Source organism: Phocoena phocoena, chromosome 20, assembly GCF_963924675.1.
Source record: "Phocoena phocoena chromosome 20, mPhoPho1.1, whole genome shotgun sequence".
Taxonomy (NCBI): Eukaryota; Metazoa; Chordata; class Mammalia; order Artiodactyla; family Phocoenidae; genus Phocoena; species Phocoena phocoena.
The window spans coordinates 6330003-6339381 of record NC_089238.1 but is presented as its reverse complement, the minus strand read 5'-3'; positions in this window follow the sequence as shown (position 1 = coordinate 6339381).

Here is a 9379-nt window from a genome sequence, read left to right as displayed (position 1 = left end):
CAGGGCAGGACGAGGGGGGCAGAGAGGAGGGCTGGCCCTGTGCACCCTACACTCATCTCACCCTCTCTGTGCTGGGAAGACTTTATGCCCATTTCGCAGAACAGAAAACTGAGTCTGGGGGAGAGGAAGTGCTCACCCAGGGGCGCTTGGCCGGCAAGTGGAGACGTCGGCCAGATAAAAAACTTGGTTCTTTGCATGATTTCAAAAAGGGACATAGATAGGTCGAGATGGAGTGAGAGACGAGACAGACAAGACATAAGTGACAGAGAAGAGGTGAAAAGCCAAGCCGGGAAGTCGCAATGAGGATCTGGCTCCCGTCCCAGCAGCCACCCAAGTCCCCTCTCCACCTGCATGCACTTCTGGGAGGGGACCAGCCCCCCCATCACTTCTCCCTTCAGGGAGTGTTTGTAGAGGCCAAGTTTCCCAGCAACCCAGACTCCCTGCCATCACCCATGGTCCATGTGCCTTGAAGCAGTGGCAGCGGCGGCAGCGGCTGGAGTGATCTGAGTTAGACTCAAACGGGGAATTTGAAGGAGAAGGTGAGGTGCCAGACAAGGCAAGGGGGGAGGTGCCGGGTGTGGGCAGGTGAGGCAGCTGCGGAGGGAGGACACCGGAGACGATAACGGGGGAGGAGCAGGTCGAGGGTGGCAGGTGCTCGAGGCCACGATGGCAGCTGGTGGGTCCGTGCCGGCGGCTGCTACACGCAGGATGGTGCTGGGCCCGCCCGCCCGCTGGAGAAGGGGCTGGGGGGCCGGAGAGCCTGAGCCTGAGCTCTGGGAGGGGAGTGGGCAGCGTGGGGGTCAGGTCCTCCCACCCGCGTTTCCACAGGACCAGAGACGGAGAGGGGGATGGGCCAGTCATGACAGTAACAATGAAAACAACAACAATAATAATGGCTCCGGAATTGCGAGTGGCCCCTTCTCTGCGCCAGACCTGCACACGCTTGTTTAAGCTTCCTGGGAGCCACAGAAGGAAGCTGTTAGGATGCCCAGTTGACAGATGAGGCCGCCGAGGAGCACGGAGCTGGCTGGGTAGCGACAGAAGGGGTTTGCGGTCCTGCCTTTACCCCTCGGGCTCCCAACCCTAACCCTTCCACGCAGCGTCTCCGCCTCGAGCGCACACAAACGCGCCCACGCCCGCGAGCTCTGCTCCAACACGGCCGACCCAAGAGTTCCCCACGAGTGGGGCGAACAGGGGGACAGAGGAGCCGTCTGCACAAACACGCACAGCAACAGCGGTGACGGGGGCGCGCCCTCGCACTCCCAGACCCGCGGACACAGGGCCGCCGGGCCTCCCCACCGCCCCGCACACGCACGCGCGCGCACACACACACGTTCCCTCCCGCGGTTTCCAACATCATTTTAACTCAGATAAAAAGACATGTGCGCATGTCCGTGTGTCTGAACGCATGTGTGAGGGGAAGTGCAACAGCTAGACGGAGACACAGAGACAGAGACAGAGAGAGATGGGGGTGGGATAGGGGGAGGGTTGGTCCTGTGTCTACACTCCAGACTCATTTTTCTGCCTGGAGGGCTGGGGGCTGTAAGCGCCTCTATCTATGCGGTCTGTGAGGGCGGTGGGGTCTTTGCATACCCCTGAGTGACAGGGAGCGCTATGCTCTGTCCCTGTCCTGTTCCCACCTCAAGACACTGGTGATAAGCCCGCCCACACCCTCGGAGCCAAGGGCCGGCGCAGCCCAAGGGGGCCAGCCTTCGAGGCCGGGGAACCCCCAGACCGCGATGCCGCTCGGGCGGTGGGAGCCCGCAGCGCCCACCGCAGGTCCAGACCCGCCGCCGCCGCTGTGTCTCTACCTCCGCCTCGGTCCCCATCTCTCTTGCTGCCAGCCCGCACCACTGTCCCCCCTCCCCCAGGATGGCTTCTGCAGAGCCTGGGCCTCCCTCCCCTCCCTCGTCGCCCTCCGCCATCTCCATCCTTGTCTCCCCCCACACAGAGCGACACTCACCCCAGTGGCTCGGCTTCCGCTGGGCCTCTCCCTGCGCCCCAGGTCCCCCCCTCCACATGCCTCCAGCCGCCGGGGGTTCTGCCTCCCCAGTTCTCCAGGGCTTCCCGTCGAGGTTGTGCTGGGGGGGGCGCAGGGGCTTTTGGGGTCTCCCCGCGCCCCCCCCTCCTCGCCTGTCGCCCTTCCCACCCCGCCCCCCGCAGGCCCGTCTAGGCCACTGCAGCAACTGTCTCCCGCCCTCCCTGCTCGCCTCCTCCAGTCTCTTACCCTCTACCTCCACTCTCCCCCACCCCCGCCGGCCTCAGCCCCCTGCTCTCTCCCTGCCCCTCTGCCTCTGCGCCCCGCCCCCCCTCAGGCACCCCCTCACTGTCTCGCCAGCCTTGGGACCACCAGGCCCCCCACTCCTTCTCCATCTCCTCCTCACTCTGTCTCCGTCCCCATCACCCTCTCGCAGGTAGGTCGGGGAGCCCGTCTCGGTCGGATTCTCTGTCTGTCTGTCCGTCTGTCTGTCTCCGTCTCCCTCGGCCGGGCTCTGTCTGTCTCTCTCTCTCCGCGATTACAATTTCTAGTCACACGGCAGTGCAGAGCCAAGCTGTGCCTCAGCTCCCTCCCTCCCCACCCCTCCCTCCTTTCTCGCCTCCTGAGCGGGGAGGGCGCCTCTCCTCCCTCCTCCTCCAGCCCCCCTTCTCAGCGCTGGAGGCCTCCCCCTCCCCCGTTAATCAAAGGCTCTGTTATCTAATTAACCCATTGGTTCTGGGCAGCCGGGGAAGGGCGGGGAAGTCGGGGAGGAAGGTTGAAGGCTGGGCTGCCCAGGGAAGGGGGTGGGGGTGGGTGTCTGGGCTGTTCCAGGCCTGGCCTCCTGGCACAGACAACCTCATCGGCCGCATAACCAGGCTGGGCCAGCGCTGACCCACCCCGCCTCGTGCACCTGCCCCCCAGCCCGAGTGCAGACAACCTAGCGCGGGCTCCTCTGCAGGCAGGCACTCCCCCAGGACCCTAGGAGCCCCCCAAAGCCCCCCACCACACCGCACAACCAGGCACTCTAACCTCCACCCCTGATACACCAGCGAACCTGGGCCCATGTCACCGTCACCCCAGTCCTTCAGCCGAGGGCCAACCCCTGTTCATGCCCCAAAGAACCCCATCCCCAGATGCAGCCCTCTCCCCTGGACCTCAGCCGTATCCTGCTATCCGCCTCCTGATACACTTCTGCAAAATGGGCAGGGCAGCCTCTTCCATTCATTCTGTTCATCGATTTTCATCCACCCATCCATCCATCCAACAAATATTTTCTGCGTCCCTACTGTGTGCAGACACTGGTGTAGATGCTGACGAACACTACTACCCCCACCCTCCAAACCCAGCATCCACAGGCCCCCAAAGACAAGTAGCGGTAACAGAGCACATTGACCAAGTGCCAGGGGGCCTGGGTTTCAGTCCTGGATCTGCTGTTGGTTTGCTGTGTGACCTTAGGCCAGTGACTTCATTTTTCTGAGCTGCAGAAAAATGCTGTGAAACAGGGATAATAATAGTATCTATCTCATGGGGCCACTCGGGGACTGGCTCAGTAAATGGCTCTCTCTTTACAAAAAATGCAGATCTGACCACTTCTCATCCCCGCCACCATCTCCCCTAGATGATCACAGTTGCCTCCTCAGTTGTCTCCCCACTTTGACTCTCGCTCTCCCTCCCAGACGGTTCTCACAGGCAGCTGGAGGGGCCCTGACAGCATCCAAGTCAGATCCTGCCCCTCGTCCACTAAACAGCTCTCACACCCTGTCTCACGGGGTGTAAGGGCAGAGACTTCACCGAGGTTTAGCAGACCCCTCTCCCCAGGATGGGCTGCTCCTAACCCCGCTCACCCACCCACCTCAGGCCACACTGGCCTCTTCACTGTTTCTGGAATGGCGCGCACGGTCCTGCCTCAGGGCCTTTGCACGTGCTCTTCCCTCTGCCTGGACCGCTCATCCTCAGGCGTCCCTGTCCTCCTTCAGGTCTTTGCCCTTCAGGTCTTTTCAGTGAGGCCTCCTTGCATCTCACAGCACCCCTACCCCACGCCAGAACCTTCTCTGCTTTGTCTACATCGCATTTGTTACCCTCTGACCTCTTAGAAGCCCACACACTTGAGTGTAAGCTCCCCGAGGGCAGGGACTGCGTCTGTTTTGTGCACAGTTTGGTTCCCTGGCACAGGGTAGGTGCTCAGTGAACATCGGGTGGAGGCATTAGTTACCAGCGCCATCATTTAGGTCCCTCCCCAGTTTCCCCGCCTTCTCTCCTACAGTCACACAGAGACGCACCTGCTTGGCCACACGCCCCTCTCTGCCCACCCAGCCCAGGACACACTCGCCCAGCTACACATCTCGGGCTCATCCCACAGACGTCAGACCCCAGGGTCCCCTCTCATCCCAGGAGGGTCCCCTCCCATCCCAGGAGGGTCCCCTCCCATCCCAGGAGCCCAGCCTGGCAGACTCAGCACCTCCATACGCCGCCGCCGCTGCAAACACACTGCCTTCAGCTCAATTTCTGCACCCACAGCATGGCGCCATCTGGCTGGCAGGGTCCCAGATACTATACCGTAGGTCCCCAGGGCAGCTGCGTGCGCCCCACTAACTGCAGGCCCTGAGGGGAGCCACACCTCAGATGCCACCTGTGTGGGCTACATTCCAGGATATGGCTTTGCGCCGAGGGGACACCTGGCCCCAGTTACAGCCCTCCAACACAGCTAATAGGGGTGCTGGCTAACCCTCTTCTTCTGAGCATGTTCTCAAAGCCAGGGGCTGTGTACATGCCTGACCCATGCCAGCTCCTGGAATAACCCCACCACCAGTAATGGCAACGTCCACCATGCACCCGGCACCGACAGGGCAGAGTCCTGGGAGTTTGACTCGCATTAACTGTAGTTCTCCCATTGGCCCTCTGACAGGGGACTGCTCTCACCCCCACTTCACAGACAGGGAAGCTGAGGCACAGAGAGGCAAAGTCGCTTGCTCAAGGCTAAACACGCAGCTGGGAAGCGGCCCCTCCCTGGTCAGCCTCCCCAGAGCCGAGGGGCCCCAGAGACGCTCAAGCTTGTCATGATAGCACGGACAGGTCCCTTGGAGGTCTCCTGGGGGCCTGTTGAACTGTGACCTGCCTTCTGCCACCCTCATTGGCCACGGTCTGCCCCTGTGGCCAATGAGCGTTCGCTGTGGGCCTAGGGCCATGCTTAGCCGTGCCCTCGTCTCCAGACGCTGGCTTCTCCCCGTGGCCCTAGGAAGAAGGCTTTGTCCCTGTGTCCATTTTCCAGATGGAGAAGCAGATCCCGAGGGCCGAAGGTACTGGCTGATGGTCACACAGCCTGGATACGGGGCAGCTGGGATTGGAACCCCAGGCCCAGCCCTGGGCCAGGTCACCACACTTGCCTCCCTCACCCCAGGGCCCTGGGAGAAGCCTCAACGTGAGGGTCCTCCACCCCCACCTGGTGCAAGGGACCGAAGCAGACGCAGAGATGCAAGAGGCCCCAGAGAGAAGAGGTGTGAAAGGCAGAAAGGGGCAGAGACACAGCACGAGAGAGAAACAGAGACAGAGACCAACGCGAGCCCTGGGAGGTGGCAAGGAAGAGGGAGAGAGGCTTTAAGGGGGAACAGAGGAGCCTAGAAAGCGAGCCGAGGTCCAGGGGAAGGCGGAGGCACGGAGGGCCAGGCACTCGAGGCGACGGGCCGAGGCCTCACCAGCTTCGCCGTCCTCCCCAAGTTCTGAGAGATCTCGGGCATCGTGCCTGAGAGGATTCTGGCAGATGGCAGATCGGAGACTCAGGGGCCCAGGAGAGGCGGGGTGAGGAGAAAAGAGAGGCAGGGAACATTCCAGTCAGGCGTACTCATTTTTTTCTGGGGGAAGTTCAGGAGGTGAGAGAAGAGATAGGAAATTGACTGCCATCGCAGCAAGAGGGATGGAGGTTAGATCTAAAGAAGAACTTCCCAACTGTGAGGGACTGGGGCGGAAGTGGAGCCTGGAGCCAGGAGGGTGGAGAGACATCAAAGCCAGGGAGAGATGAACACTTCTCTCCCTGGATGTCTGTCATACGGGCATGGCCGGGAGCTGTTAAGGTGGGGGGAAGAGGGGCAGGGTACAGGAAGCACAGGCTTCAGGGATGGATGAAACAACTTCACACGTGTGTCCCTCTGAGCCGGTCCGTGTCCTGAATGCTTTTAAAATAAAAGCAACCCCAAAGCCCCGAGAATCGACAGTCCGCTAACTTTTGAGTTAGAATCTCCCTGGGAAAAGGGTGGCTCAGGCCCCTCATAGCTGCTGCGGAGGAAACAGAGTTGGGAGCTCAGCTCAGGACTTGCCCAAGCTTCCCGAGGCAGGGGTGGGCTGGGGAGAGATGACTTGCTTGGTGAGGGGGGCTGTCTTTTCCTGTCTTCCCCCAACTCCCGACCAAGAAGCAACGATGGGTCATTTATTTGGTCTTTCGTATGTTCATTTAACAAATATTTACTGGTGACTCCACCACCCCGAGTCTCCGCCCACACACCAGGCACGTTCCCACCTCAGGGCCTTTGCCCTTGCTGTTGCCTCTGCCTGGAGCGGTCCTCCTTGGGTCTGCGTTGCTCTGTCTCCATTCTGGACTCTGTTCCGTGCCCCCTCCGGGAGGGTTTCTTTGCCCCCCGCCCCCCAGCCCGTCCCTTACTCTTCTCTTCCTTTCCTTCACAACCCTCTCATCAGCTGGCCCGACATCATGTGATGGATAACACCTGGTCCCGCACGTTGTCTGTTCTGTCTCCCCACTAGAAGGTGAGCTCCCCAGGCAGGGAGTTTGTCTGCGCCCCCTACCGCTGGATTCCCTGCCGGCGCCGGGGGCGCAGGGGCAGAGGAGACCTGCCTTTGTCTTTGGGGAGTTAGTGGTCCAGAGGGGAGACGTACAAAGGCTGAGTGAGAGGGTGAGCACAGGGTGGAGGCCCTGGAATGTCTGCGGGAGGAAGTGATGGCAAAACAGCGCGAGGCACGCGGGTGAAGAAGGGCGCGTCAGGCAGAGGGACCCCTGTGTGTAAAGGCCTGGGGGCCAGAGAGGCAGATGGGGGTCAGGGGTCTGCAGAGTCCAGCTCAGTTACAAAGACGTCCTGCTCCACAGCGGGCTGAGAGGCGGGGGTGCTGGGAGCTGAGGGTGGGAGGCTGTGACAGGAGAGGGGCAGGGTCAGCTCTGGGTTGGAAAGACCCCTCTGAGTGGACTCTTGGGAGAGACTGAGGCCGGGCAGGAGCTGGGCCAAAGGTCCAGGGGGAGAGGATGAGTCTGGGGCCGGGGCCACAGGGGTGGCGAGGAGGAAAAGAATGAAAAGCTACTGCCAATTTGCAAAAAGTGGCAGAACTTGGAGATGAGGCAGAGGGAGGGGCCGGGTTCTTCTTACAGATTTGGGGGTCAAAGTCTTAAAGCCAAGAAAGGGGAGAGGGCAGGGAAGAAGGTTGGGGAGAGGAGATTGGAGCGGTCCAGTCTTTGCTTGTAGGTGGCGAACCCGCTCATGCCAGCACCCCAGATGCTACGGGTGGTGGAGGGACCCGCAGCCTGGTTGCCATCGGTCGCTGGCTGTGTTACCTTGGGCCAGGCCCTCCCCCTCTCTGGGCTCCCATTTCCTCCTTTAAAACAGGACATCAGTGACAGTCAGCGAAGCCCGGGGCTGGGGCAAGGGGGCCCAGAAGATGGTCTGGTCAGCGAGTGACCGGCAAACGTGAGCTGGGACGCAAAGTCTGCCTGGTGATTGGGGACAGAAGCAAACCCGCTCCAGTCCCAGGCAGCTGCCAATTTTCTGCTGGGAACCGTAGCTTGCCGTCCCCGTTTCTTCGTCTGAGAAATGGGAATTGATAACAGGTAGCATATGACACAGGGCTGGGGAGGCAGGGGGTGGGGGGAGAACAACAGCTGTTTGCCAGCCGGTGTGGAACCGGTTCAGTGTTTGAGTGGGTCGCTGTCCCCCACTGAAGTGCTATCAGCGCCGTCGGGTATGGTGGCCGCCAGCATATGTAGCCATCCAGCACTTGCCACGTGGTGTGAGTGAGGAGCTGAATTGCTGATTTACTTTAAATTAATCGAGAATTTTGTTTTGTTTTTGGCTGTGCCCTGCAGCACGCAGATTCTTAAGTTCCCCGACCAGGGATCGAACCCGTGCCCCCTGCGGTGGAAGCTCAGAGTCTTAACCACTGGACCGCCAGGGAAGTCCCTCTTTAAATTAATCTAGAGGTCGATGGCCACACATGGCTGTGGCCGTAGTGGTTACTGTATCGGACAGCGTGGTATGGCCATCCCAGTGCCTCCCGGTTCAGCCTCCGTCCCGCTTGGAACCAGTTCTGAGTCCCCAGAGCTTGGGCTCCTCTGCTCAGAGGCTCTGCCCAACAACCTCGCAGGGCTCTCCCAGGATTCTGGAAGGACTTGGAAGGAGATCAAAGCGAGAGAAACAAACTCAACTGAGAGTAGGGCACGCAAGCCAGGCTGGCTCTGCCTTTGTCGTATGAAGCCTGCTCTGTGCCAGGCCTCTGCCGAGGCAGCCTTGGGCCCACAGGGGAGGAACTACAGCAGTTCCACTTCACGGAAGGGCATACGGAGGCGCGGTGAGGTCCTGAGTCCTTGCTGTACCCACGACCGCCCGGACCTGGGCAGGAACCAAGAGATGGAAGGAAGCTGAACATCCAGGGCCCCTATACTGTGTGACTCTGGGAGGTGGGGCGGCCTAACACCACCGCTGAATTGCATCCAGGGAGAGAGCTAGGACCTAGCCTGGTACTGGTGGTTTTCCAAACAGCGGTTACTGCCAAGGCTTCGCAGGGGTGCATGGGGGTGAGTTTGCAGGTGGGGAGGGCCCTAGTGTGAGCCAGCCTGACTGTGGCCTCCCGCCCCCCTGCTCCCCTCCCCTCCCTGTCCCCTGGAAGGGCAATGCTGCCATCTGTTTTCCATCTTAGGGCGTGCAGAACTACTACTCTTTAAAAAAGGGGGGGGGGGTTCTACTAAAAGTAACCAAAGGCTGAAAACTCCTTGAACGGGATCAGTGTTCCTTAGACATCGGCGCGTATCCAGGCGAGCTGGGGGCTTTGTGAAAGGGCAGGTTCTGATTTGGTGGATCCAGGACCAGGCCAAGATCCCACATTTCCCAGGGATTCTGGTCCTGGAGCAAGGGGTCAAGGGTCCCCTAAGTGTGCAATCGGCTCCCACGGTCCATTTCCAGATGAGTAATGAACCCTCCCCTCCCCCACCCTGTCTAGGGGTGTGCTGGGAGGGGATGCAGACCGGGGTGAGAACCTCGATTGTCACTCGTATTAGACATGGGCCCTTGGAAAGGGGACATCGCCTCTCACGGCCTCAGTTTGCTCATCTGTAAGAGGGAAATAGCTCATCGACCGCCTCCTCGGATGGTGGGGACTCAGTGGTCCCAGCATCTGAGACGAGGCTGAGCA